The sequence below is a fragment of the Phalangium opilio genome, unplaced genomic scaffold (genome assembly GCF_054372755.1).
Source record: "Phalangium opilio isolate 3A_F unplaced genomic scaffold, DU_Popi_V2 ptg000026l_1, whole genome shotgun sequence".
Classification (NCBI taxonomy): domain Eukaryota; kingdom Metazoa; phylum Arthropoda; class Arachnida; order Opiliones; family Phalangiidae; genus Phalangium; species Phalangium opilio.
This window is the reverse complement of record NW_028324157.1, coordinates 1,155,585-1,180,604: the sequence shown is the minus strand read 5'-3', so window position 1 is coordinate 1,180,604 and position 25,020 is coordinate 1,155,585. Positions and strand designations below refer to the sequence as shown.

The following is a 25,020-nucleotide window of genomic DNA, read 5'->3' as shown; positions in this document are numbered from 1 at the left end:
TACCAGACGACCATTTAATTTCTAAGCTTCCGTGGTGCAATGGTTAGCGCGTTCGGCTGTTAACCGAAAGGTTGGTGGTTCGAGCCCACCCGGGAGCGTTGTTTTGAAGTTTTATAAGTAACGTAAAAGTCAAAGTTTCTCCACAATACCAGACGACCATTTAATTTCTAAGCTTCCGTGGTGCAATGGTTAGTGCGTTCGGCTGTTAACCGAAAGGTTGGTGGTTCTAGCCCATCCGGGAGCGTTGTTTTGAAGTTTTATAAGTAACGTAAAAGTCAAAGTTTTTCCACAATACCAGACGACCATTTAATTTCCAAGCTTCCGTGGTGCAATGGTTAGCGCGTTCGGCTGTTAACCGAAAGGTTGGTGGTTCGAGCCCACCCGGGAGCGTTGTATTTAAGTTTTATAAGTAACGTAAAAGTCAAAGTTTTTCCACAATACCAGACGACCACTTAATTTCTAAGCTTCCGTGGCGCAAAGGTTAGCGCGTTCGGCTTTTAACCGAAAGGTTGGTGGTTCGAGCTTACCCGGGAGCGTTGTATTGAAGTTTTATAAGTACCGTAAAAGTCAAAGTTTTTCAACAATAACTGACGACCAATTAAAATCTTAGCTTCCGTGTCGCAATGGCTAGCGCGTTTGGCTTTTAACCGAAAGGTTGGTGGTTCGTGCTTCCCTCGGAGCGTTGATGTGAAGACTTATAAGTAACGTAAAAAGTCAAAGTTTTTCCTTAATACCAGACGACCATTTAATTTCTAAGCTACCGTGGCGCAATGGTTAGCACGTTCGGCTGCGATCGTTGTTTGCTTTCGCGGAGTGCGGTTGTTTCTTTTCGCTCTCCGTGTTTGTTGCGTTTTACGGTTTCCTTTTTCGGCGGTCCTTTCTCCGCCTTGTTAGTCGGTTTTTTCGGCTTATTTTGTTAGCTGTTATTGATTTTACGGACTTCGGCTTTCGCCCGCGAAGCCTCGGTCTCGAGGGTTTCCTTCGGGGAGTCCTCCATCATGGAGGCGCTTCGACGAAGCGTCTTCGTTGTTTGTATGGTGCAAACCACTGCTGTTGTTGTTGCTGCCGTTAAAAAATCATTTGGTCTTGATGCTATTTCGTCTGTGGTTCCTGGTACTGGAGGTTACTTTATTACGTTTTTGTCGGAGGAAGATGCTGAAGAGTGTGTCAAAGCTGGGGTGGAAATCATGGATGTCCTGTGTCCTGCTGAATCAGTCGTCTCGCGATCGGTAATTATTAAACTACATGGGTTGCCTGAATTCGTGTCCGATGATGCCGTGGTTGAGAAATTGGTCTCCCTTGGTTGCAAAATCAAGGGGGAGGTCGTTTGGCGTAAATTTGATGGATTGTATCTTGGTGAGCGTTGTGTACGCGTGGTTTTGCCCGAGGGGGTTTCATCACTTCCGTACGGCTTGAAAATCGCGGATGTTCTCGGGCGCGAAACCTTTTATCGCGTTCGCCATGAGGCGCAAAATCGGGTTTGTAACGGGTGTCTCGCTGAAGGTCACATTTACAAAAGTTGTCCGCGTAATGTTTGTCGTCGGTGTGAGACACACGGTCCTCTTGCCCGTGACTGCCCAGAGAAGTTGGGTCAGGTCGCTATCGGTTCTGAACGCGATGTCGTGCCCCAGTCCGAAGTCTCTCCTGTCCGCGATGGGGCAGGCTTGCCCCCTGTTCCCATGTCCGATGGAGTTGCTGAAGCGGAGATTCCTAACGACACCGGTGCCATTTCTGGCCATCATGGCCAGAATCTCAGTTCTAGTGAGGATATGCTCGTCGACGGTGACCCCGATGCGGAAGTTTACCCTTTTGCGTCAGTGGGGGGAGGCAATCGGGGGACTAAACATCCTCTTGGTTCCACCTCTGACTTGTCACAGAAACGTCCCCAGTTCCCGAGGAAACAGAATCCGAATCTGGCCAACGCTCGTGGGTTTACTCCGAATAAACCGCCGGACCCTTCACAGACAAAGTAGGGTGCATGGTTGTCAAAATAGGTACTTTAAATGTTCATGGTTTACGCGACGTTGGTAAGATGGCTTTATTAGTCGAATTCATTAAGGACATGGACATTGTTTTTTTACAAGAAACGCATTGGAATGCGTCGCATGTCGCTGCCTTTAAATTGTTATTTTTTGGTCAATTGTTTTTTTCTCATGATCTAGTGAGTGGCTTTCGGGGGGTCGCTATCTTGTTTACTAAAAAATTGCCTATACGGGTCTTGAATGTTTCTCAAATAATTTCCGGTCGGGCTTTATTAGTCACTACCGAGTTTTTTGATGTGAGAACGTCTTTTTTTAATGTTTACGCCCCCAACGCCGAGGGTGATCGGGTTCAGTTTTTTGGTGATATCAGAAATTCTTTCCCGGACGGTAGAGTCGTGTTTGCGGGGGATCTTAATGATATTTGTAGTCGTCACCTGGACCGTTCGCCCTCGGGGGTGGGGTCCTCTGGTTTTCGGCCTACTAACGTTCAAGTTTTTAAGGATAGCCTAACTTGATTGACACTTACCGACTAAAACATGCTAATAATTGTGAATTTACGCGCTCGGGTTTTGTCTTTGGTAAATTTATTCGTTCTCGCATTGACTACATTTTTGTTCGTAATTTTGACTCCCATAATGTCCGTCATTCCCTTATCCGACCTTGTCCTCTTTCCGATCATGCCATGGTCATCACTCACATGGATTTCGAGGGCGTCATTCGCGGTCCGGGGACTTGGTCTTTTAATGACTCCTTACTGGACGAAGCCGTTTTCGCGACAGCCGTAAAGCGCGTCATCGCTCGCAGTCGGTCTACGCCGGAATGCCGCGATGACATTTTCCTTTGGTATGAAACTTTGAAGACTCGACTACGTGACTATGCTATTTTTTATGGTAAATCGCGTGCCCGTGATCGGCGGCAGACTCGCGCGACGTTGGCCTCTCGGTTCGCGTCTCTCTCGGACCAGTTAATAAAGACTCCCGCGGTTCATCTCGAGAAGGCATTGCTTGACGTTCAGACTGCTCTACGGGACTATGACTTACATGAGTTGCAGGGTGCGGTCGTCCGTTCAAATTTGGCGTGGCAGGATTTGGGTGCACAACCTTCCGGGTACTTTCTTAGTTTGGAACGGCACCGCCAATCCAGGCGGAGCCTGAAGCATCTTCAGTTGGAAGACGGTACCACCCTCGACGATAGCCTCCGAGTGCGGGGCGAAGTCTTCCGCTATTTTAGTGATCTCTACCGGCGGACTCCGACCGATGATTCAGTTACGGATCACTTTACGTCCTTCGTCAAGGACCGGCTGACACCTGACGACAGGGATCTGTGCGACGGCCCTGTTACGTGGCCCGACCTTACCGCCGCCTTACGCGCGATGGCCGTTGGTCGTAGCCCTGGCACGGATGGGCTCACCGTCCGGTTTTGGCGGTTCGTCTTACCACTGATTAAGGACGAATTCTTGCGCCTTTTGATGGAAATCCATACCACGGGTCGGCTACCCCGGTCCATGACGCAGGGTATGGTGGTTTTATTGCCGAAGGAGGGCGACCCGTCGCTTCTTCGTAATTGGAGGCCGATTACGCTATTAAATACGGATCGAAAGCTCATTGCAAAGGTGTTTGCCTCTCGACTCTCGTTGATCGCGCCGTCCGTCATTTCCCCTTGTCAAACGGGCGCTATTCGTGGGCGTGACGTGTCCACGACGACGCGGTACGTGCGCGATGTGATGTCTTACTTACATCTGAAAAACCAGCCCGGTATACTATTGAAGATGGACCTGACAAAGGCGTTCGATTGTGTGGACTGGACTTTTCTGCTTCGCACACTTGCCTCGTTTGGTTTTGGCCCCGTGTTTCTGAAATGGATGGAGATTTTTCTCACCAGTAGCAGTACCACTATCAAAGTTAATGGCTTTCTCACCGACTTCTTTAGACTGGGTCGATCCGTTCGTCAAGGCTGCCCGCTGAGCCCGTTGCTGTACGCTTTTTCCACGGAACCCCTTAGCTTAGCTCTCGATCAGTGCCCCAGTATTGACCGCCTCCGGATTAAAAATACTGCTAGCCCAGTGTTGTTTCAACACGTTGACGATAACACTTTGCTATTGTCATCTACGACCGCCATAACGCACGTCGTTCGGCGTTATGAGGAGTATGGCCTGGCTTCCGGTGCAAAAATAAACCTTGACAAGAGTTCAGGCCAATGGATTGGCTCCTGGGCTACTAACGCTGCGACCACCATTTCCGGAGTGACGGTGTCATCTTACCCCCGTAAGTTTCTAGGAGTTCATTTAACCCACGATGTGACCTTGTCGAATTCCCTGAATTGGGATGATAAACTCCCCGGGTTTATATCGATCCTTCGTGCCTGGAAACGCCGCCAGTTGACCGTTATAGGCAAGATACTTATCCTCAACTGTCTTGTCGCTTCAAAACTTTGGCATTTGGCGAGGGTTCTTCCTTGCCCTGCGTCCTTCCTATCCGAATTGAAGAAACTATTTGTGGAGTTTATTTGGGGCTCAACTTACCACGCTATTGACTACGTTACTCTTACCCGTCCCAGGTCCGAGGGGGGCTTTGGCCTGGTGGATGTTGCTCTCAGATGTCAAGCCTTCCGCCTGCATGAGGCATATGGTCTTCTATTGGACGAGTTGCCCCCTTTCGATCGGGCCATTCATTTCTTACTGCTCAAGGAATATGGAGGTGGGCTTATTCCTTGGTACCACGCCTTTCGCTTACCATTTCGACAAAGGTGCCTCGCTGCCACGCCGCCTCGTTATGGCGAAATATTGCGCAGTTGGTGGTCGTTTTTGCAAAACCGGACCTTGAACGTCGCACCGGTCACCAACCCTCTTGAAGAACCCCTCTTCTTTAATTCTCGCATACCGCTGCCTGATACTTTTGGCCTCGAGCGTGTAGTACTGGCTCGCGCTGGGTTCCGCACCCTTCGCGATATCCACTATGGTGTCATACCGGGCTTCTTACCACCTGCTGCTATTTCGGAGCAATGTTATCTGACTGATCCCTACACGGAGGTTCCGCCACCTCGGTTGCACCGCTTATATGACGCGATAAAGACCAGTTTGCCTCCCGAGTGGGTACGTCTCTTCCTGCGTCCGGCGCCACCTCTGGACCCGCAATGCGTTAAGGTACGGTTCATCTCGGGTGATGGCACGACGCGTCCGCTCTCGGTTGAATCTGTTGGTTCATTGTACCGCGCACTCCTGCCCCCAACCTTCGAATCTTCGGGCGAGCAAAGGTGGAATCTTTTTATACACGATCCGCGGCCACGGGTAAAATTCAAGGACCTCACGAACAGCCATCTGGGTCCGGTGCTATCGACTTGTAACTTGAAGATCCTCCACCAAGGCTTACCGGTGAAATCGCGGATTGTCCACGCGGGGCTCGTTCCAGACGCTACGTGCGTCTTTTGCCACGGCGCGGATGAGACTGTTGACCATTTGTTCCTTACCTGTCCAAAGTCCCGATCCCTTTGGGAGTCAATTTTCAATGCATTTTGTGTGTATACTTTTGATCCTGAGTTTAAATTTGATTGTACCAGCTATAACTTAGTAATTTTTCATTGTTACGCGTCTTCGAACGATAAACCTCTCTTATTTTGGCAGGCTGCCTTGTTGTTAATTAGTATTGTTAAGTATGTACTATGGAAATATCGTTGTCAATTGGTTGTAAAAGCGGGCCTTGGTATCGTCCTGCCTTTCAGTGTTCCAGTTTTGCTTGCCAGGGTACGTTCCTTTGCCCACAAATGTATTGCATTATTATTGCATCGTAACAAGTTTTCTAACTTAGCTACTACCGTAACAAGGTTGCAGATGTTGTTTTAATATTGTATAGTAAACTCCAGGAATTAATGCTGTAACTTAATCATTCTTTTAATTCAATTTAACCGTTATAACCACTTCCATATTCCATTGTAATGTTTTCGATGCTTTTAATAAAAAAAAAAAAAAAAAAAAAACGTTCGGCTGTTAACCGAAAGGTTGGTGATTCGAGCCCACCCGGGAGCGTTGTTTTGAAGTTTTATAAGTAACGTAAAAGTCAAAGTTTTTCCACAATACCAGACGACCATTTAATTTCTAAGCTTCCGTGGTGCAATGGTTAGCGCGTTCGATTGTTAATCGGAAGGTTGGTGGTTCGAGCCACCCGGGAGCGTTGTTGTGAAGCCTTATAAGTAACGTAAAAAGTCAAATGTTTTTCCACAATACCAGACGACCATTTAATCTCTAAGCTTCCGTGGCGCAATGGTTAGCGCGTTCGGCTGTTAACCGAATGGTTGGTGGTTCGAGCCCACCCGGGAGCGTTGTTTTGAAGTTTTATAAGCAACGTAAGAGTCAAAGTTTTTCCACAATACCAGACGACCATTTAATTTCTAAGCTTCCGTGGCGCAATGGTTAGCGCGTTCGGCTTTTAACCGAAAGTTTGGTGGTTCGACCCCACCCGGGAGCGTTGTTTTGAAGTTTTATAAGTACCATAAAAGTCAAAGTTTTTCAACAATAACTGACGACCAATTAATATCTTAGCTTCCGTGTCGCAATGGCTAGCGCGTTTGGCTTTTAACCGAAAGGTTGGTGGTTCGTGCTTCCCTCGGAGCGTTGTTGTGAAGACTTATAAGTATCGTAAAAAGTTAAAGTTTTTCCTTAATACCAGACGACCATTTAATTTCTAAGCTACCGTGGCGCAATGGTTAGCGCGTTCGGCTGTTAACCGAAAGGTTGGTGATTCGAGCCCACCCGGGAGCGTTGTTTTGAAGTTTTATAATTAACGTAAAAGTCAAAGTTTTTCCACAATACCAGACGACCATTTAATTTCTAAGCTTCCGTGGTGCAATGGTTAGCGCGTTCGGCTGTTAACCGAAAGGTTGGTGGTTCGAGCTAACCCGGGAGCGTTGTTTTGAAGTTTTATAAGTAACGTAAAAGTCAAAGTTTTTCCACAATACCAGACGACCATTTAATTTCTAAGCTTCCGTGGTGCAATGGTTAGTGCGTTCGGCTGTTAACCGAAAGGTTGGTGGTTCTAGCCCATCCGGGAGCGTTGTTTTGAAGTTTTATAAGTAACGTAAAAGTCAAAGTTTTTCCACAATACCAGACGACCATTTAATTTCCAAGCTTCCGTGGTGCAATGGTTAGCGCGTGCGGCTGTTAACCGAAAGGTTGGTGGTTCGAGCCCACCCGGGAGCGTTGTTTTGAAGTTTTATAAGTAACGTAAAAGTCAAAGTTTTTCCACAATACCAGACGACCATTTAATTTCTAAGCTTCCGTGGTGCAATGGTTAGCGCGTTCGGCTGTGAACCGAAAGGTTGGTGGTTCGAGCCCACCCAGGAGCGTTGTTTTGAAGTTTTATAAGTAACGTAAAAGTCAAAGTTTTTCCACAATACCTGACGACCATTTAATTTCTAAGCTTCCGTGGCGCAATGGTTAGCGCGTTCGGCTTTTAACCGAAAGTTTGGTGGTTCGACCCCACCCGGGAGCGTTGTTTTGAAGTTTTATAAGTACCATAAAAGTCAAAGTTTTTCAACAATAACTGACGACCAATAAATATCTTAGCTTCCGTGTCGCAATGGCTAGCGCGTTTGGCTTTTAACCGAAAGGTTGGTGGTTCGTGCTTCCCTCGGAGCGTTGTTGTGAAGACTTATAAGTATCGTAAAAAGTTAAAGTTTTTCCTTAATACCAGACGACCATTTAATTTCTAAGCTACCGTGGCGCAATGGTTAGCGCGTTCGGCTGTTAACCGAAAGGTTGGTGATTCGAGCCCACCCGGGAGCGTTGTTTTGAAGTTTTATAATTAACGTAAAAGTCAAACTTTTTCCACAATACCAGACGACCATTTAATTTCTAAGCTTCCGTGGTGCAATGGTTAGCGCGTTCGGCTGTTAACCGAAAGGTTGGTGGTTCGAGCTCACCCGGGAGCGTTGTTTTGAAGTTTTATAAGTAACGTAAAAGTCAAAGTTTTTCCACAATACCAGACGACCATTTAATTTGCAAGCTTCCGTGGTGCAATGGTTAGCGCGTTCGGCTGTTAACCGAAAGGTTGGTGGTTCGAGCCCACCCGGGAGCGTTGTTTTGAAGTTTTATAAGTAACGTAAAAGTCAAAGTTTTTCCACAATACCAGACGACCATTTAATTTCTAAGCTTCCGTGGTGCAATGGTTAGCGCGTTCGGCTGTAAACCGAAAGGTTGGTGGTTCGAGCCCACCCGGGAGCGTTGTTTTGAAGTTTTATAAGCAACGTAAAAGTCAAAGTTTTTCAACAATAACTGACGACCAATTAAAATCTTAGCTTCCGTGTCGCAATGGCTAGCGCGTTTGGCTTTTAACCGAAAGGTTGGTGGTTCGTGCTTCCCTCGGAGCGTTGATGTGACGACTTATAAGTAACGTAAAAAGTCAAAGTTTTTCCTTAATACCAGAGGACCATTTAATTTCTAAGCTACCGTGGCGCAATGGTTAGCACATTCGGCTGTTAACCGAAAGGTTGGTGATTCGAGCCCACCCGGGAGCGTTGTTTTGAAGTTTTATAATTAACGTAAAAGTCAAACTTTTTCCACAATACCAGACGACCACTTAAAATCTAAGCTTCCGTGGCACAATGAATAGCGCGTTCGGCTGTTAAACGAAACGTTTTTGGCTTGAGCCCAAACGGGAGCGTTGTTTTGAAGTCTTGTAAGTAACGTAAAAAGTCAAAGTTTTTCCACAATACCAGACGACCATTTAATTTCCAAGCTTCCGTGGTGCAATGGTTAGCGCGTTCGGCTGTGAACCGAAAGGTTGGTGGTACGAGCCCACCCGGGAGCGCTGTTTTGAAGTTTTATAAGTAACGTAAAAGTCAAAGTTTTTCCACAATACCAGACGACCATTTAATTTCTAAGCTTCCGTGGCGCAATGGTTAGCGCGTTCGGCTTTTAACCGAAAGTTTGGTGGTTCGACCCCACCCGGGAGCGTTGTTTTGAAGTTTTATAAGTACCATAAAAGTCAAAGTTTTTCAACAATAACTGACGACCAATAAATATCTTAGCTTCCGTGTCGCAATGGCTAGCGCGTTTGGCTTTTAACCGAAAGGTTGGTGGTTCGTGCTTCCCTCGGAGCGTTGTTGTGAAGACTTATAAGTATCGTAAAAAGTTAAAGTTTTTCCTTAATACCAGACGACCATTTAATTTCTAAGCTACCGTGGCGCAATGGTTAGCGCGTTCGGCTGTTAACCGAAAGGTTGGTGATTCGAGCCCACCCGGGAGCGTTGTTTTGAAGTTTTATAATTAACGTAAAAGTCAAACTTTTTCCACAATACCAGACGACCATTTAATTTCTAAGCTTCCGTGGTGCAATGGTTAGCGCGTTCGGCTGTTAACCGAAAGGTTGGTGGTTCGAGCTCACCCGGGAGCGTTGTTTTGAAGTTTTATAAGTAACGTAAAAGTCAAAGTTTTTCCACAATACCAGACGACCATTTAATTTCTAAGCTTCCGTGGTGCAATGGTTAGTGCGTTCGGCTGTTAACCGAAAGGTTGGTGGTTCTAGCCCATCCGGGAGCGTTGTTTTGAAGTTTTATAAGCAACGTAAAAGTCAAAGTTTTTCCACAATACCAGACGACCATTTAATTTGCAAGCTTCCGTGGTGCAATGGTTAGCGCGTTCGGCTGTTAACCGAAAGGTTGGTGGTTCGAGCCCACCCGGGAGCGTTGTTTTGAAGTTTTATAAGTAACGTAAAAGTCAAAGTTTTTCCACAATACCAGACGAACATTTAATCTCTAAGCTTTCCTGGCGCAATGCTTAGCGCGCTCGGATATTAACCAAAGGTTGGAGGTTCGAGCCCCATTGGGAGCGTTGTTGTGAAGTTTTATAAGTAACGTAAAAGTCAAAGTTTTTCCACAATAACTGACCAACAATTAATATCTTAGCTTCCGTGGCGCAATGGCTAGCGCGTTTGGCTTTTATCCGAAAGGTTGGTGGTTCGAGCCCCCTGGGAGCGTTGTTTTGAAGTCTTGTAAGTAACGTAAAAAGTCAAAGTTTTTCCACAATACCAGACGACCATTTAATTTCCAAGCTTCCGTGGTGCAATGGTTAGCGCGTTCGGCTGTGAACCGAAAGGTTGGTGGTACGAGCCCACCCGGGAGCGCTGTTTTGAAGTTTTATAAGTAACGTAAAAGTCAAAGTTTTTCCACGATACCAGACGACCATTTAATTTCTAAGCTTCCGTGGTGCAATGGTTAGCGCGTTCGGCTGTTAACCGAAAGGTTGGTGGTTCGAGCTCACCCGGGAGCGTTGTTTTGAAGTTTTATAAGTAACGTAAAAGTCAAAGTTTTTCCACAATACCAGACGACCATTTAATTTCTAAGCTTCCGTGGTGCAATGGTTAGTGCGTTCGGCTGTTAACCGAAAGGTTGGTGGTTCTAGCCCATCCGGGAGCGTTGTTTTGAAGTTTTATAAGCAACGTAAAAGTCAAAGTTTTTCCACAATACCAGACGACCATTTAATTTGCAAGCTTCCGTGGTGCAATGGTTAGCGCGTTCGGCTGTTAACCGAAAGGTTGGTGGTTCGAGCCCACCCGGGAGCGTTGTTTTGAAGTTTTATAAGTAACGTAAAAGTCAAAGTTTTTCCACAATACCAGACGACCATTTAATTTCTAAGCTTCCGTGGTGCAATGGTTAGCGCGTTCGGCTGTAAACCGAAAGGTTGGTGGTTCGAGCCCACCCGGGAGCGTTGTTTTGAAGTTTTATAAGCAACGTAAAAGTCAAAGTTTTTCAACAATAACTGACGACCAATTAAAATCTTAGCTTCCGTGTCGCAATGGCTAGCGCGTTTGGCTTTTAACCGAAAGGTTGGTGGTTCGTGCTTCCCTCGGAGCGTTGATGTGACGACTTATAAGTAACGTAAAAAGTCAAAGTTTTTCCTTAATACCAGAGGACCATTTAATTTCTAAGCTACCGTGGCGCAATGGTTAGCACATTCGGCTGTTAACCGAAAGGTTGGTGATTCGAGCCCACCCGGGAGCGTTGTTTTGAAGTTTTATAATTAACGTAAAAGTCAAACTTTTTCCACAATACCAGACGACCACTTAAAATCTAAGCTTCCGTGGCACAATGAATAGCGCGTTCGGCTGTTAAACGAAACGTTTTTGGCTTGAGCCCAAACGGGAGCGTTGTTTTGAAGTCTTGTAAGTAACGTAAAAAGTCAAAGTTTTTCCACAATACCAGACGACCATTTAATTTCCAAGCTTCCGTGGTGCAATGGTTAGCGCGTTCGGCTGTGAACCGAAAGGTTGGTGGTACGAGCCCACCCGGGAGCGCTGTTTTGAAGTTTTATAAGTAACGTAAAAGTCAAAGTTTTTCCACAATACCAGACGACCATTTAATTTCTAAGCTTCCGTGGCGCAATGGTTAGCGCGTTCGGCTTTTAACCGAAAGTTTGGTGGTTCGACCCCACCCGGGAGCGTTGTTTTGAAGTTTTATAAGTACCATAAAAGTCAAAGTTTTTCAACAATAACTGACGACCAATTAATATCTTAGCTTCCGTGTCGCAATGGCTAGCGCGTTTGGCTTTTAACCGAAAGGTTGGTGGTTCGTGCTTCCCTCGGAGCGTTGTTGTGAAGACTTATAAGTATCGTAAAAAGTTAAAGTTTTTCCTTAATACCAGACGACCATTTAATTTCTAAGCTACCGTGGCGCAATGGTTAGCGCGTTCGGCTGTTAACCGAAAGGTTGGTGATTCGAGCCCACCCGGGAGCGTTGTTTTGAAGTTTTATAATTAACGTAAAAGTCAAACTTTTTCCACAATACCAGACGACCATTTAATTTCTAAGCTTCCGTGGTGCAATGGTTAGCGCGTTCGGCTGTTAACCGAAAGGTTGGTGGTTCGAGCTCACCCGGGAGCGTTGTTTTGAAGTTTTATAAGTAACGTAAAAGTCAAAGTTTTTCCACAATACCAGACGACCATTTAATTTCTAAGCTTCCGTGGTGCAATGGTTAGTGCGTTCGGCTGTTAACCGAAAGGTTGGTGGTTCAAGCCCATCCGGGAGCGTTGTTTTGAAGTTTTATAAGTAACGTAAAAGTCAAAGTTTTTCCACAATACCAGACGACCATTTAATTTCCAAGCTTCCGTGGTGCAATGGTTAGCGCGTTCGGCTGTTAACCGAAAGGTTGGTGGTTCGAGCCCACCCGGGAGCGTTGTTTTGAAGTTTTATAAGTAACGTAAAAGTCAAAGTTTTTCCACAATACCAGACGACCATTTAATTTCTAAGCTTCCGTGGTGCAATGGTTAGCGCGTTCGGCTGTGAACCGAAAGGTTGGTGGTTCGAGCCCACCCGGGAGCGTTGTTTTGAAGTTTTATAAGTAACGTAAAAGTCAAAGTTTTTCCACAATACCTGACGACCATTTAATTTCTAAGCTTCCGTGGCGCAATGGTTAGCGCGTTCGGCTTTTAACCGAAAGTTTGGTGGTTCGACCCCACCCGGGAGCGTTGTTTTGAAGTTTTATAAGTACCATAAAAGTCAAAGTTTTTCAACAATAACTGACGACCAATAAATATCTTAGCTTCCGTGTCGCAATGGCTAGCGCGTTTGGCTTTTAACCGAAAGGTTGGTGGTTCGTGCTTCCCTCGGAGCGTTGTTGTGAAGACTTATAAGTATCGTAAAAAGTTAAAGTTTTTCCTTAATACCAGACGACCATTTAATTTCTAAGCTACCGTGGCGCAATGGTTAGCGCGTTCGGCTGTTAACCGAAAGGTTGGTGATTCGAGCCCACCCGGGAGCGTTGTTTTGAAGTTTTATAAATAACGTAAAAGTCAAACTTTTTCCACAATACCAGACGACCATTTAATTTCTAAGCTTCCGTGGTGCAATGGTTAGCGCGTTCGGCTGTTAACCGAAAGGTTGGTGGTTCGAGCTCACCCGGGAGCGTTGTTTTGAAGTTTTATAAGTAACGTAAAAGTCAAAGTTTTTCCACAATACCAGACGACCATTTAATTTCTAAGCTTCCGTGGTGCAATGGTTAGTGCGTTCGGCTGTTAACCGAAAGGTTGGTGGTTTTAGCCCATCCGGGAGCGTTGTTTTGAAGTTTTATAAGCAACGTAAAAGTCAAAGTTTTTCCACAATACCAGACGACCATTTAATTTGCAAGCTTCCGTGGTGCAATGGTTAGCGCGTTCGGCTGTTAACCGAAAGGTTGGTGGTTCGAGCCCACCCGGGAGCGTTGTTTTGAAGTTTTATAAGTAACGTAAAAGTCAAAGTTTTTCCACAATACCAGACGAACATTTAATCTCTAAGCTTTCCTGGCGCAATGCTTAGCGCGCTCGGATATTAACCAAAGGTTGGAGGTTCGAGCCCCATTGGGAGCGTTGTTGTGGAGTTTTATAAGTAACGTAAAAGTCAAAGTTTTTCCACAATAACTGACCAACAATTAATATCTTAGCTTCCGTGGCGCAATGGCTAGCGCGTTTGGCTTTTATCCGAAAGGTTGGTGGTTCGAGCCCCCTGGGAGCGTTGTTTTGAAGTCTTGTAAGTAACGTAAAAAGTCAAAGTTTTTCCACAATACCAGACGACCATTTAATTTCCAAGCTTCCGTGGTGCAATGGTTAGCGCGTTCGGCTGTGAACCGAAAGGTTGGTGGTACGAGCCCACCCGGGAGCGCTGTTTTGAAGTTTTATAAGTAACGTAAAAGTCAAAGTTTTTCCACAATACCAGACGACCATTTAATTTCTAAGCTTCCGTGGCGCAATGGTTAGCGCGTTCGGCTTTTAACCGAAAGTTTGGTGGTTCGACCCCACCCGGGAGCGTTGTTTTGAAGTTTTATAAGTACCATAAAAGTCAAAGTTTTTCAACAATAACTGACGACCAATTAATATCTTAGCTTCCGTGTCGCAATGGCTAGCGCGTTTGGCTTTTAACCGAAAGGTTGGTGGTTCGTGCTTCCCTCGGAGCGTTGTTGTGAAGACTTATAAGTATCGTAAAAAGTTAAAGTTTTTCCTTAAAACCAGACGACCATTTAATTTCTAAGCTACCGTGGCGCAATGGTTAGCGCGTTCGGCTGTTAACCGAAAGGTTGGTGATTCGAGCCCACCCGGAAGCGTTGTTTTGAAGTTTTATAATTAACGTAAAAGTCAAACTTTTTCCACAATACCAGACGACCATTTAATTTCTAAGCTTCCGTGGTGCAATGGTTAGCGCGTTCGGCTGTTAACCGAAAGGTTGGTGGTTCGAGCTCACCCGGGAGCGTTGTTTTGAAGTTTTATAAGTAACGTAAAAGTCAAAGTTTTTCCACAATACCAGACGACCATTTAATTTCTAAGCTTCCGTGGTGCAATGGTTAGTGCGTTCGGCTGTTAACCGAAAGGTTGGTGGTTCTAGCCCATCCGGGAGCGTTGTTTTGAAGTTTTATAAGTAACGTAAAAGTCAAAGTTTTTCCACAATACCAGACGACCATCTAATTTCCAAGCTTCCGTGGTGCAATGGTTAGCGCGTTCGGCTGTTAACCGAAAGGTTGGTGGTTCGAGCCCACCCGGGAGCGTTGTTTTGAAGTTTTATAAGTAACGTAAAAGTCAAATTTTTTCCACAATACCAGACGACCATTTAATTTCTAAGCTTCCGTGGTGCAATGGTTAGCGCGTTCGGCTGTGAACCGAAAGGTTGGTGGTTCGAGCCCACCCGGGAGCGTTGTTTTGAAGTTTTATAAGTAACGTAAAAGTCAAAGTTTTTCCACAATACCTGACGACCATTTAATTTCTAAGCTTCCGTGGCGCAATGGTTAGCGCGTTCGGCTTTTAACCGAAAGTTTGGTGGTTCGACCCCACCCGGGAGCGTTGTTTTGAAGTTTTATAAGTACCATAAAAGTCAAAGTTTTTCAACAATAACTGACGACCAATAAATATCTTAGCTTCCGTGTCGCAATGGCTAGCGCGTTTGGCTTTTAACCGAAAGGTTGGTGGTTCGTGCTTCCCTCGGAGCGTTGTTGTGAAGACTTATAAGTATCGTAAAAAGTTAAAGTTTTTCCTTAATACCAGACGACCATTTAATTTCTAAGCTACCGTGGCGCAATGGTTAGCGCGTTCGGCTGTTAACCGAAAGGTTGGTGATTCGAGCCCACCCGGGAGCGTTGTTTTGAAGTTTTATAATTAACGTAAAAGTCAAACTTTTTCCACAATACCAGACGACCATTTAATTTCTAAGCTTCCGTGGTGCAATGGTTAGCGCGTTCGGCTGTTAACCGAAAGGTTGGTGGTTCGAGCCCACCCGGGAGCGTTGTTTTGAAGTTTTATAAGTAACGTAAAAGTCAAAGTTTTTCCACAATACCTGACGACCATTTAATTTCTAAGCTTCCGTGGCGCAATGGTTAGCGCGTTCGGCTTTTAACCGAAAGGTTGGTGGTTCGAGCCCAGCCGGGAGCGTTGTTTTGAAGTTTTATAATTAACGTAAAAGTCAAACTTTTTCCACAATACCAGACGACCACTTAATATCTAAGCTTCCGTGGCACAATGAATAGCGCGTTCGGCTGTTAAACGAAACGTTTTTGGCTCGAGCCCAAACGGGAGCGTTGTTTTGAAGTCGTGTAAGTAACGTAAAAGTCAAACTTTTTCCACAATACCAGACGACCACTTAATATCTAAGCTTCCGTGGCACAATGAATAGCGCGTTCGGCTGTTAAACGAAACTTTTTTGGCTCGAGCCCAAACGGGAGCGTTGTTTTGAAGTCTTGTAAGTAACGTAAAATGTCAGAGTTTTTCCAAAATACCAGACGAACATTTAATCTCTAAGCTTTCGTGGCGCAATGGTTAGCGCGTTCGGATATTAACCAAAGGTTGGAGGTTCGAGCCCCATTGGGAGCGTTGTTGTGAAGTTTTATAAGTAACGTAAAAGTCAAAGTTTTTCCACAATAACTGACCAACAATTAATATCTTAGCTTCCGTGGCGCAATGGCTAGCGCGTTTGGCTTTTATCCGAAAGGTTGGTGGTTCGAGCCCCCTGGGAGCGTTGTTTTGAAGTCTTGTAAGTAACGTAAGAAGTCCAAGTTTTTCCAAAATACCAGACGACCATTTAATTTCTAAGCTTCCGTGGCGCAATGTATTAGCGCGTTCGGCCGTTAACCGAAAGGTTGGTGGTTCGAGCCCAGCCGGGAGCGTTGTTGTGAATTTTTATAAGTAACGCAAATATTCAATGTTTTTCCACAATACCTGACGATCATTTAAGTTCTAAGCTTCCGTGGCGCATGGTTAGCGCGTTCGGCTGTTAGCCGAAAGGTTGGTGGTTCAAGCTCCCCTGGGAGCGTTGTTCTGAAGTACTATAAGTAACGTGAAAGTCAAAGTTTTTCCACAATAACTGACGACCGTTTAATTTCTAAGCATCAGTGGTGCAATGGTTAGCGCGTTCGGCTGTTAACCGAAAGGTTGGTGGTTCGAGCCCACCCGGGAGCGTTATTGTGAATTTTTATAAGTAACGCAAATATTCAAAGTTTTTCCACAATACCAGACGACCATTTAATTTCTAAGCTTCCGTGGTGCAATGGTTAGCGTGTTCGGCTGTGAACCGAAAGGTTGGTGGTTCGAGCCCACCCGGGAGCGTTGTTTTGAAGTTTTATAAGTAACGTAAAAGTCAAAGTTTTTCCACAATACCTGACGACCATTTAATTTCTAAGCTTCCGTGGCGCAATGGTTAGCGCGTTCGGCTTTTAACCGAAAGGTTGGTGGTTCGAGCCCACCCGGGAGCGTTGTTTTGAAGTTGTATAATTAACGTAAAAGTCAAACTTCTTCCACAATACCAGACGACCACTTAATATCTAAGCTTCCGTGGCACAATGAATAGCGCGTTCGGCTGTTAAACGAAACGTTTTTGGCTCGAGCCCAAACGGGAGCGTTGTTTTGAAGTCGTGTAAGTAACGTAAAAGTCAAACTTTTTCCACAATACCAGACGACCACTTAATATCTAAGCTTCCGTGGCACAATGAATAGCACGTTCGGCTGTTAAACGAAACTTTTTTGGCTCGAGCCCAAACGGGAGCGTTGTTTTGAAGTCTTGTAAGTAACGTAAAATGTCAGAGTTTTTCCAAAATACCAGACGAACATTTAATCTCTAAGCTTTCGTGGCGCAATGGTTAGCGCGTTCGGATATTAACCAAAGGTTGGAGGTTCGAGCCCCATTGGGAGCGTTGTTGTGAAGTTTTATAAGTAACGTAAAAGTCAAAGTTTTTCCACAATAACTGACCAACAATTAATATTTTAGCTTCCGTGGCGCAATGGCTAGCGCGTTTGGCTTTTATCCGAAAGGTTGGTGGTTCGAGCCCCCTGGGAGCGTTGTTTTGAAGTCTTGTAAGTAACGTAAAAAGTCAAAGTTTTTCCAAAATACCAGACGACCATGTAATTTCTAAGCTTCCGTGGCGCAATATATTAGCGCGTTCGGCCGTTAACCGAAAGGTTGGTGGTTCGAGCCCAGCCGGGAGCGTGGTTGTGAATTTTTATAAGTAACGCAAATATTCAAAGTTTTTCCACAATACCTGACGATCATTTAAGTTCTAAGCTTCCGTGGCGCATGGTTAGCGCGTTCGGCTGTTAACCTAAAGGTTGGTGGTTCAAGCCCACCCGGGAGCGTTGTTGTGAAGTTTTATAAGTAACGCAAATATTCAAAATTTTTCCACCTTAAATGACGACCATGTAATTTTTAAGCTTCCATGGCGCAATGGTTAGCGCGTTCGGCTGTTAACCGAAAGGTTGGTAGTTCGAGACCACCCGGGAGCGTTGTTGTGAAGTTTTATAAGTAACGTAAAAGTCAAAGTTTTTCTACAATAACTGACGACAAATTAATTTCTTACCTTCCGTGGCGCAATGGCTAGCGCGTTTGGCTTTTAACCGAAAGGTTGGTGGTTCGAGCCCCCCTGGGAGGGTTTTTTGTGAAGTTTTATAAGTAACGTAAAAGTCAAAGTTTTTCCACAATAACTGACGACCAATTAATTTCTTACCTTCCGTGGCGCAATGGCTAGCGCGTTGGGCTGTAAACCGAAAGGTTGGTGGTTCGAGCCCACCCGGGAGCGTTGTTGTGAAGTTTTATAAGTAACGCAAAAATTGAATGTTTTTCCACAAGACCTGACGACCATTTAATATCCAAGCTTCCGCGGCGCAATGATTAGCGTGTTCGGCTCTTATCCGAAAGGTTGGTGGTTCAAGCCCACCCGGGAGCGTTGTTGTGAAGTTTTATAAGTAAAGCTAATATTCAAAGTTTTTCTACAATACCTGACGATCATATAATTTCTAAGCTTCCGTGGCGCAATTGTTAGCGCGTTCGGCTGTTAACCGAAAGGTTGGTGGTTCAAGCCCACCCGGGAGCGTTGTTGTGTAGTAATATAAGTAAAGCTAATATTCAAAGTGTTTCCACAATACCTGACGATTATTTTATTTCTAAGCTTCCGTGGCGCAATGGTTAGCGTGTTGGGCTGTTAACCGAAAGGTTGGTGGTTCGAGCCCACCCGGGAGCGTTGTTGTGAAGTTTTATAATTAACGTAAAAAGTCAAATGTTTTTCCACAATACCAGACGACCATTTAATTTCTAAGCTTCCGTGGCGCAATGGTTAGCGCGTTCTGCTGTTAACCGAAAGGTTGGTGGTTCGAGCTCCCCGGGAGCGTTGTTGTGAAGTTTTTTAAGTAACATAAAAAGTCAAAAGTTTTTCCACAATAACTGAGGACCATTTAATTTCTAAGCATCCGTGGCGTAACGGTTAGCGCGTTCGGCTGTTAGCCGAAAGGTTGGTGGTTCAAGCTCCCCTGGGAGCGTTGTTCTGAAGTACTATAAGTAACGTGAAAGTCAAAGTTTTTCCACAATAACTGACGACCATTTAATTTCTAAGCATCAGTGGTGCAATGGTTAGCGCGTTCGGCTGTTAACCGAAAGGTTGGTGGTTCGAGCCCACCCGGAAGCGTTGTTGTGAATTTTTATAAGTAACGCAAATATTCAAAGTTTTTCCATAATACCTGACGATCATTTAAGTTCTAAGCTTCCGTGGCGCATGGTTAGCGCGTTCGGCTGTTAACCGAAAGGTTGGTGGTTCAAGCCCACCCGGGAGCGGTGTTGTGAAGTTTTAAAAGTAACGTAAAAGTCAAAGTTTTCCACAATAACTGACGACAAATTAATTTCTTACCTTCCGTGGCGCAATGGCTAGCGCGTTTGGCTTTTAACCGAAAGGTTGGTGGTTCGAGCCCCCCTGGGAGCGTTGTTGTGAAGTTTTATAAGTAACGTAAAAGTCAAAGTTTTTCCACAATAACTGACGACCAATTAATTTCTTACCTTCCGCGGCGCAATGGTTAGCGTGTTCGGCTCTTATCCGAAAGGTTGGTGGTTCAAGCCCACCCGGGAGCGTTGATGTGAAGTTTTATAAGTAAAGCTAATATTCAAAGTTTTTCTACAATACCTGACGATCATATAATTTCTAAGCTTCCGTGGCGCAATTGTTAGCGCGTTCGGCTGTTAACCGAAAGGTTGGTGGTTCAAGCCCACCCGGGAGCGTTGTTGTGTAGTAATATAAGTAAAGCTAATATTCAAAGTGTTTCCACAATACCTGACGATTATTTTATTTCTAAGCTTCCGTGGCGCAATGGTTAGCGCGTTGGGCTGTTAACCGAAAGGTTGGTGATTCGAGCCCACCCGGGAGCGTTGTTTTGAAGTTTTATAATTAACGTAAAAGTCAAACTTTTTCCACAATACCAGACGACCATTTAATTTCTAAGCTTCCGTGGTGCAATGGTTAGCGCGTTCGGCTGTTAACCGAAAGGTTGGTGGTTCGAGCCCACCCGGGAGCGTTGTTTTGAAGTTTTATAAGTAACGTAAAAGTCAAAGTTTTTCCACAATACCTGACGACCATTTAATTTCTAAGCTTCCGTGGCGCAATGGTTAGCGCGTTCGGCTTTTAACCGAAAGGTTGGTGGTTCGAGCCCAGCCGGGAGCGTTGTTTTGAAGTTTTATAATTAACGTAAAAGTCAAACTTTTTCCACAATACCAGACGACCACTTAATATCTAAGCTTCCGTGGCACAATGAATAGCGCGTTCGGCTGTTAAACGAAACGTTTTTGGCTCGAGCCCAAACGGGAGCGTTGTTTTGAAGTCGTGTAAGTAACGTAAAAGTCAAACTTTTTCCACAATACCAGACGACCACTTAATATCTAAGCTTCCGTGGCACAATGAATAGCGCGTTCGGCTGTTAAACGAAACTTTTTTGGCTCGAGCCCAAACGGGAGCGTTGTTTTGAAGTCTTGTAAGTAACGTAAAATGTCAGAGTTTTTCCAAAATACCAGACGAACATTTAATCTCTAAGCTTTCGTGGCGCAATGGTTAGCGCGTTCGGATATTAACCAAAGGTTGGAGGTTCGAGCCCCATTGGGAGCGTTGTTGTGAAGTTTTATAAGTAACGTAAAAGTCAAAGTTTTTCCACAATAACTGACCAACAATTAATATCTTAGCTTCCGTGGCGCAATGGCTAGCGCGTTTGGCTTTTATCCGAAAGGTTGGTGGTTCGAGCCCCCTGGGAGCGTTGTTTTGAAGTCTTGTAAGTAACGTAAGAAGTCCAAGTTTTTCCAAAATACCAGACGACCATTTAATTTCTAAGCTTCCGTGGCGCAATGTATTAGCGCGTTCGGCCGTTAACCGAAAGGTTGGTGGTTCGAGCCCAGCCGGGAGCGTTGTTGTGAATTTTTATAAGTAACGCAAATATTCAATGTTTTTCCACAATACCTGACGATCATTTAAGTTCTAAGCTTCCGTGGCGCATGGTTAGCGCGTTCGGCTGTTAGCCGAAAGGTTGGTGGTTCAAGCTCCCCTGGGAGCGTTGTTCTGAAGTACTATAAGTAACGTGAAAGTCAAAGTTTTTCCACAATAACTGACGACCGTTTAATTTCTAAGCATCAGTGGTGCAATGGTTAGCGCGTTCGGCTGTTAACCGAAAGGTTGGTGGTTCGAGCCCACCCGGGAGCGTTATTGTGAATTTTTATAAGTAACGCAAATATTCAAAGTTTTTCCACAATACCAGACGACCATTTAATTTCTAAGCTTCCGTGGTGCAATGGTTAGCGTGTTCGGCTGTGAACCGAAAGGTTGGTGGTTCGAGCCCACCCGGGAGCGTTGTTTTGAAGTTTTATAAGTAACGTAAAAGTCAAAGTTTTTCCACAATACCTGACGACCATTTAATTTCTAAGCTTCCGTGGCGCAATGGTTAGCGCGTTCGGCTTTTAACCGAAAGGTTGGTGGTTCGAGCCCACCCGGGAGCGTTGTTTTGAAGTTGTATAATTAACGTAAAAGTCAAACTTCTTCCACAATACCAGACGACCACTTAATATCTAAGCTTCCGTGGCACAATGAATAGCGCGTTCGGCTGTTAAACGAAACGTTTTTGGCTCGAGCCCAAACGGGAGCGTTGTTTTGAAGTCGTGTAAGTAACGTAAAAGTCAAACTTTTTCCACAATACCAGACGACCACTTAATATCTAAGCTTCCGTGGCACAATGAATAGCACGTTCGGCTGTTAAACGAAACTTTTTTGGCTCGAGCCCAAACGGGAGCGTTGTTTTGAAGTCTTGTAAGTAACGTAAAATGTCAGAGTTTTTCCAAAATACCAGACGAACATTTAATCTCTAAGCTTTCGTGGCGCAATGGTTAGCGCGTTCGGATATTAACCAAAGGTTGGAGGTTCGAGCCCCATTGGGAGCGTTGTTGTGAAGTTTTATAAGTAACGTAAAAGTCAAAGTTTTTCCACAATAACTGACCAACAATTAATATTTTAGCTTCCGTGGCGCAATGGCTAGCGCGTTTGGCTTTTATCCGAAAGGTTGGTGGTTCGAGCCCCCTGGGAGCGTTGTTTTGAAGTCTTGTAAGTAACGTAAAAAGTCAAAGTTTTTCCAAAATACCAGACGACCATGTAATTTCTAAGCTTCCGTGGCGCAATATATTAGCGCGTTCGGCCGTTAACCGAAAGGTTGGTGGTTCGAGCCCAGCCGGGAGCGTTGTTGTGAATTTTTATAAGTAACGCAAATATTCAAAGTTTTTCCACAATACCTGACGATCATTTAAGTTCTAAGCTTCCGTGGCGCATGGTTAGCGCGTTCGGCTGTTAACCTAAAGGTTGGTGGTTCAAGCCCACCCGGGAGCGTTGTTGTGAAGTTTTATAAGTAACGCAAATATTCAAAATTTTTCCACCTTAAATGACGACCATGTAATTTTTAAGCTTCCATGGCGCAATGGTTAGCGCGTTCGGCTGTTAACCGAAAGGTTGGTAGTTCGAGACCACCCGGGAGCGTTGTTGTGAAGTTTTATAAGTAACGTAAAAGTCAAAGTTTTTCCACAATAACTGACGACCAATTAATTTCTTACCTTCCGTGGCGCAATGGCTAGCGCGTTGGGCTGTAAACCGAAAGGTTGGTGGTTCGAGCCCACCCGGGAGCGTTGTTGTGAAGTTTTATAAGTAACGCAAAAATTGAATGTTTTTCCACAAGACCTGACGACCATTTAATATCCAAGCTTCCGCGGCGCAATGATTAGCGTGTTCGGCTCTTATCCGAAAGGTTGGTGGTTCAAGCCCACCCGGGAGCGTTGTTGTGAAGTTTTATAAGTAAAGCTAATATTCAAAGTTTTTCTACAATACCTGACGATCATATAATTTCTAAGCTTCCGTGGCGCAATTGTTAGCGCGTTCGGCTGTTAACCGAAAGGTTGGTGGTTCAAGCCCACCCGGGAGCGTTGTTGTGTAGTAATATAAGTAAAGCTAATATTCAAAGTGTTTCCACAATACCTGACGATTATTTTATTTCTAAGCTTCCGTGGCGCAATGGTTAGCGTGTTGGGCTGTTAACCGAAAGGTTGGTGGTTCGAGCCCACCCGGGAGCGTTGTTGTGAAGTTTTATAATTAACGTAAAAAGTCAAATGTTTTTCCACAATACCAGACGACCATTTAATTTCTAAGCTTCCGTGGCGCAATGGTTAGCGCGTTCTGCTGTTAACCGAAAGGTTGGTGGTTCGAGCTCCCCGGGAGCGTTGTTGTGAAGTTTTTTAAGTAACATAAAAAGTCAAAAGTTTTTCCACAATAACTGAGGACCATTTAATTTCTAAGCATCCGTGGCGTAACGGTTAGCGCGTTCGGCTGTTAGCCGAAAGGTTGGTGGTTCAAGCTCCCCTGGGAGCGTTGTTCTGAAGTACTATAAGTAACGTGAAAGTCAAAGTTTTTCCACAATAACTGACGACCATTTAATTTCTAAGCATCAGTGGTGCAATGGTTAGCGCGTTCGGCTGTTAACCGAAAGGTTGGTGGTTCGAGCCCACCCGGAAGCGTTGTTGTGAATTTTTATAAGTAACGCAAATATTCAAAGTTTTTCCATAATACCTGACGATCATTTAAGTTCTAAGCTTCCGTGGCGCATGGTTAGCGCGTTCGGCTGTTAACCGAAAGGTTGGTGGTTCAAGCCCACCCGGGAGCGGTGTTGTGAAGTTTTAAAAGTAACGTAAAAGTCAAAGTTTTCCACAATAACTGACGACAAATTAATTTCTTACCTTCCGTGGCGCAATGGCTAGCGCGTTTGGCTTTTAACCGAAAGGTTGGTGGTTCGAGCCCCCCTGGGAGCGTTGTTGTGAAGTTTTATAAGTAACGTAAAAGTCAAAGTTTTTCCACAATAACTGACGACCAATTATTTTCTTACCTTCCGCGGCGCAATGGTTAGCGTGTTCGGCTCTTATCCGAAAGGTTGGTGGTTCAAGCCCACCCGGGAGCGTTGATGTGAAGTTTTATAAGTAAAGCTAATATTCAAAGTTTTTCTACAATACCTGACGATCATATAATTTCTAAGCTTCCGTGGCGCAATTGTTAGCGCGTTCGGCTGTTAACCGAAAGGTTGGTGGTTCAAGCCCACCCGGGAGCGTTGTTGTGTAGTAATATAAGTAAAGCTAATATTCAAAGTGTTTCCACAATACCTGACGATTATTTTATTTCTAAGCTTCCGTGGCGCAATGGTTAGCGCGTTGGGCTGTTAACCGAAAGGTTGGTGGTTCGAGCCCACCCGGGAGCGTTGTTGTGAAGTTTTATAATTAACGTAAAAAGTCAAATGTTTTTCCACAATACCAGACGACCATTTAATTTCTAAGCTTCCGTGGCGCAATGGTTAGCGCGTTCGGCTGTTAACCGAAAGGTTGGTGGTTCGAGCCCACCCGGGAGCGTTGTTGTGAATTTTTATAAGTAACGCAAATATTCAAAGTTTTTCCATAATACCTGACGATCATTTAAGTTCTAAGCTTCCGTGGCGCATGGTTAGCGCGTTCGGCTGTTAACCGAAAGGTTGGTGGTTCAAGCCCACCCGGGAGCGGTGTTGTGAAGTTTTATAAATAACGTAAAAGTCAAAGTTTTTCCACAATAACTGACGACAAATTAATTTCTTACCTTCCGTGGCGCAATGGCTAGCGCGTTTGGCTTTTAACCGAAAGGTTGGTGGTTCGAGCCCCCCTGGGAGCGTTGTTGTGAAGTTTTATAAGTAACGTAAAAGTCAAAGTTTTTCCACAATAACTGACGACAAATTAATTTCTTACCTTCCGTGGCGCAATGGCTAGCGCGTTGGGCTGTTAACCGAAAGGTTGGTGATTCGAGCCCACCCGGGAGCGTTGTTGTGAAGATTTATAAGTAACGCAAAAATTGAATGTTTTTCCACAAGACCTGACGACCATTTAGTATCCAAGCTTCCGCGGCGCAATGGTTAGCGTGTTCGGCTCTTATCCGAAAGGTTGGTGGTTCAAGCCCACCCGGGAGCGTTGTTGTGAAGTTTTATAAGTAAAGCTAATATTCAAAGTTTTTCTACAATACCTGACGATCATATAATTTCTAAGCTTCCGTGGCGCAATTGTTAGCGCGTTCGGCTGTTAACCGAAACGTTGGTGGTTCAAGCCCACCCGGGAGCGTTGTTGTGAAGTAATATAAGTAAAGCTAATATTCAAAGTTTTTCCACAATACCTGACGATCATTTAATTTCTAAGCTTCCGTGGCGCAATGGTTAGCGCGTTGGGCTGTTAACCGAAAGGTTGGTGGTTCGAACCCACCCGGGAGC

General features: G+C 44.9%; 30 non-coding genes across 30 annotated transcripts; all 30 read left to right on the top strand.

Moving 5' to 3' along the window:
• The first annotated feature begins 6,369 nt into the window (after positions 1-6,369).
• TRNAK-UUU (transfer RNA lysine (anticodon UUU)) lies at positions 6,370-6,442 on the top strand. The gene has a single exon. It is a non-coding gene; the product is annotated as a tRNA-Lys (tRNA).
• Positions 6,443-7,246: 804 nt separating this feature from the next.
• On the top strand, positions 7,247-7,319 carry TRNAH-GUG (transfer RNA histidin (anticodon GUG)). The gene has a single exon. It is a non-coding gene; the product is annotated as a tRNA-His (tRNA).
• A 73-nt stretch (positions 7,320-7,392) lies between these two features.
• TRNAK-UUU (transfer RNA lysine (anticodon UUU)) lies at positions 7,393-7,465 on the top strand. The gene has a single exon. It is a non-coding gene; the product is annotated as a tRNA-Lys (tRNA).
• A 658-nt stretch (positions 7,466-8,123) lies between these two features.
• Positions 8,124-8,196, top strand: TRNAY-GUA (transfer RNA tyrosine (anticodon GUA)). Its single transcript has one exon. It is a non-coding gene; the product is annotated as a tRNA-Tyr (tRNA).
• Positions 8,197-8,709: 513 nt separating this feature from the next.
• TRNAH-GUG (transfer RNA histidin (anticodon GUG)) lies at positions 8,710-8,782 on the top strand. The gene has a single exon. It is a non-coding gene; the product is annotated as a tRNA-His (tRNA).
• A 73-nt stretch (positions 8,783-8,855) lies between these two features.
• On the top strand, positions 8,856-8,928 carry TRNAK-UUU (transfer RNA lysine (anticodon UUU)). The gene has a single exon. It is a non-coding gene; the product is annotated as a tRNA-Lys (tRNA).
• Positions 8,929-10,023: 1,095 nt separating this feature from the next.
• Positions 10,024-10,096, top strand: TRNAH-GUG (transfer RNA histidin (anticodon GUG)). The gene has a single exon. It is a non-coding gene; the product is annotated as a tRNA-His (tRNA).
• A 511-nt stretch (positions 10,097-10,607) lies between these two features.
• TRNAY-GUA (transfer RNA tyrosine (anticodon GUA)) lies at positions 10,608-10,680 on the top strand. Its single transcript has one exon. It is a non-coding gene; the product is annotated as a tRNA-Tyr (tRNA).
• Positions 10,681-11,193: 513 nt separating this feature from the next.
• TRNAH-GUG (transfer RNA histidin (anticodon GUG)) lies at positions 11,194-11,266 on the top strand. The gene has a single exon. It is a non-coding gene; the product is annotated as a tRNA-His (tRNA).
• A 73-nt stretch (positions 11,267-11,339) lies between these two features.
• TRNAK-UUU (transfer RNA lysine (anticodon UUU)) lies at positions 11,340-11,412 on the top strand. Its single transcript has one exon. It is a non-coding gene; the product is annotated as a tRNA-Lys (tRNA).
• An 804-nt stretch (positions 11,413-12,216) lies between these two features.
• Positions 12,217-12,289, top strand: TRNAH-GUG (transfer RNA histidin (anticodon GUG)). Its single transcript has one exon. It is a non-coding gene; the product is annotated as a tRNA-His (tRNA).
• Positions 12,290-12,362: 73 nt separating this feature from the next.
• TRNAK-UUU (transfer RNA lysine (anticodon UUU)) lies at positions 12,363-12,435 on the top strand. The gene has a single exon. It is a non-coding gene; the product is annotated as a tRNA-Lys (tRNA).
• A 1,095-nt stretch (positions 12,436-13,530) lies between these two features.
• Positions 13,531-13,603, top strand: TRNAH-GUG (transfer RNA histidin (anticodon GUG)). The gene has a single exon. It is a non-coding gene; the product is annotated as a tRNA-His (tRNA).
• A 73-nt stretch (positions 13,604-13,676) lies between these two features.
• TRNAK-UUU (transfer RNA lysine (anticodon UUU)) lies at positions 13,677-13,749 on the top strand. Its single transcript has one exon. It is a non-coding gene; the product is annotated as a tRNA-Lys (tRNA).
• An 804-nt stretch (positions 13,750-14,553) lies between these two features.
• On the top strand, positions 14,554-14,626 carry TRNAH-GUG (transfer RNA histidin (anticodon GUG)). Its single transcript has one exon. It is a non-coding gene; the product is annotated as a tRNA-His (tRNA).
• Positions 14,627-14,699: 73 nt separating this feature from the next.
• TRNAK-UUU (transfer RNA lysine (anticodon UUU)) lies at positions 14,700-14,772 on the top strand. Its single transcript has one exon. It is a non-coding gene; the product is annotated as a tRNA-Lys (tRNA).
• A 512-nt stretch (positions 14,773-15,284) lies between these two features.
• Positions 15,285-15,357, top strand: TRNAK-UUU (transfer RNA lysine (anticodon UUU)). Its single transcript has one exon. It is a non-coding gene; the product is annotated as a tRNA-Lys (tRNA).
• A 1,097-nt stretch (positions 15,358-16,454) lies between these two features.
• TRNAH-GUG (transfer RNA histidin (anticodon GUG)) lies at positions 16,455-16,527 on the top strand. The gene has a single exon. It is a non-coding gene; the product is annotated as a tRNA-His (tRNA).
• Positions 16,528-16,600: 73 nt separating this feature from the next.
• TRNAK-UUU (transfer RNA lysine (anticodon UUU)) lies at positions 16,601-16,673 on the top strand. Its single transcript has one exon. It is a non-coding gene; the product is annotated as a tRNA-Lys (tRNA).
• Positions 16,674-17,917: 1,244 nt separating this feature from the next.
• Positions 17,918-17,990, top strand: TRNAY-GUA (transfer RNA tyrosine (anticodon GUA)). The gene has a single exon. It is a non-coding gene; the product is annotated as a tRNA-Tyr (tRNA).
• A 74-nt stretch (positions 17,991-18,064) lies between these two features.
• TRNAK-CUU (transfer RNA lysine (anticodon CUU)) lies at positions 18,065-18,137 on the top strand. The gene has a single exon. It is a non-coding gene; the product is annotated as a tRNA-Lys (tRNA).
• Positions 18,138-19,236: 1,099 nt separating this feature from the next.
• Positions 19,237-19,309, top strand: TRNAK-CUU (transfer RNA lysine (anticodon CUU)). The gene has a single exon. It is a non-coding gene; the product is annotated as a tRNA-Lys (tRNA).
• Positions 19,310-19,822: 513 nt separating this feature from the next.
• On the top strand, positions 19,823-19,895 carry TRNAK-UUU (transfer RNA lysine (anticodon UUU)). Its single transcript has one exon. It is a non-coding gene; the product is annotated as a tRNA-Lys (tRNA).
• Positions 19,896-20,992: 1,097 nt separating this feature from the next.
• On the top strand, positions 20,993-21,065 carry TRNAH-GUG (transfer RNA histidin (anticodon GUG)). Its single transcript has one exon. It is a non-coding gene; the product is annotated as a tRNA-His (tRNA).
• Positions 21,066-21,138: 73 nt separating this feature from the next.
• On the top strand, positions 21,139-21,211 carry TRNAK-UUU (transfer RNA lysine (anticodon UUU)). Its single transcript has one exon. It is a non-coding gene; the product is annotated as a tRNA-Lys (tRNA).
• Positions 21,212-22,308: 1,097 nt separating this feature from the next.
• On the top strand, positions 22,309-22,381 carry TRNAY-GUA (transfer RNA tyrosine (anticodon GUA)). The gene has a single exon. It is a non-coding gene; the product is annotated as a tRNA-Tyr (tRNA).
• A 74-nt stretch (positions 22,382-22,455) lies between these two features.
• Positions 22,456-22,528, top strand: TRNAK-CUU (transfer RNA lysine (anticodon CUU)). The gene has a single exon. It is a non-coding gene; the product is annotated as a tRNA-Lys (tRNA).
• Positions 22,529-23,627: 1,099 nt separating this feature from the next.
• TRNAK-CUU (transfer RNA lysine (anticodon CUU)) lies at positions 23,628-23,700 on the top strand. The gene has a single exon. It is a non-coding gene; the product is annotated as a tRNA-Lys (tRNA).
• Positions 23,701-24,069: 369 nt separating this feature from the next.
• TRNAN-GUU (transfer RNA asparagine (anticodon GUU)) lies at positions 24,070-24,142 on the top strand. The gene has a single exon. It is a non-coding gene; the product is annotated as a tRNA-Asn (tRNA).
• Positions 24,143-24,654: 512 nt separating this feature from the next.
• On the top strand, positions 24,655-24,727 carry TRNAK-CUU (transfer RNA lysine (anticodon CUU)). Its single transcript has one exon. It is a non-coding gene; the product is annotated as a tRNA-Lys (tRNA).
• The last annotated feature ends 293 nt before the right edge of the window (positions 24,728-25,020 follow it).